This window comes from Bison bison, unplaced genomic scaffold (assembly GCF_000754665.1).
Source record: "Bison bison bison isolate TAMUID 2011002044 unplaced genomic scaffold, Bison_UMD1.0 scf7180017864352, whole genome shotgun sequence".
Taxonomy (NCBI): domain Eukaryota; kingdom Metazoa; phylum Chordata; class Mammalia; order Artiodactyla; family Bovidae; genus Bison; species Bison bison.
In genome coordinates this window covers 2,793,130-2,794,081 of record NW_011494924.1, presented here as the reverse complement: position 1 = coordinate 2,794,081, position 952 = coordinate 2,793,130, and the positions used below count along the sequence as shown (strand labels likewise).

General features: G+C 45.1%; 1 protein-coding gene across 1 annotated transcript in view; it reads right to left on the bottom strand.

The window, feature by feature from the left end:
• Positions 1–952, bottom strand: part of TRIM24 (tripartite motif containing 24) — a 116,325-nt gene that overhangs the window by 41,249 nt on the left and 74,124 nt on the right. The gene's annotated exons all lie outside the window — the stretch shown is intronic.

Genomic DNA, 952 nt, shown 5'->3' with positions numbered 1-952 from the left:
AAACACTGGACTGGAAGAAGCACAAGCTGGAATCAAGATTGCCGGGAGAAATATCAATAACCTCAGATATGCAGATGACACCACCCTTATGGCAGAAAGTGAAGAGGAATTAAAAAGCCTCTTGATGAAAGTGAAAGTGGAGAGTGAAAAAATTGGCTTAAAGCTCAACATTCAGAAAACGAAGATCATGGCATCTGGTCCCATCACTTCATGGGAAATAGATGGGGAAACAGTGGAAACAGTGTCAGGCTTTATTTTTTTGGGCTCCAAAATCACTGCAGATGGTGACTGCAGCCGTGAAATTAAAATACGCTTACTCCTTGGAAGGAAAGTTATAATCAACCTAGATAGCATATTCAAAAGCAGAGACATTACTTTGCCAACAAAGGTCCGTCTAGTCAAGGCTATGGTTTTTCCCGTGGTCATGTATGGATGTGAGAGTTGGACTGTGAAGAAGGCTGAGCGCCGAAGAATTGATGCCTTTGAACTGTGGTGTTGGAGAAGACTCTTGAGAGTCCCTTGGACTGCAAGGAGATCCAACCAGTCCATTCTGAAGGAGGTCAGCCCTGGGATTTCTTTGGAAGGAATGATGCTAAAGCTGAAACTCCAGTACTTTGGCCACCTCATGCAAAGAGTTGACTCATTGGAAAAGACTCTGATGCTGGGAGGGATTGGGGGCAGGAGGGGAAGGGGACAACAGAGGATGAGATGGCTGGATGGCATCACTGACTCGATGGATGTGAGTCTGAGTGAACTCAGGGAGCTGGTGATGGACAGGGAGGCCTGGTGTGCTGCGATTCATGCGGTCGCAAAGAGTTGGACACGACTGAGCGACTGAACACATTTTAATGGTCATTTTCAGATTACCAAATTAAAATAACCACCACCTCTAAGAACCAGGTGACAGTAACTTATCACTTATCCCTAGGTACAAAAGATCACTTTCATTGAA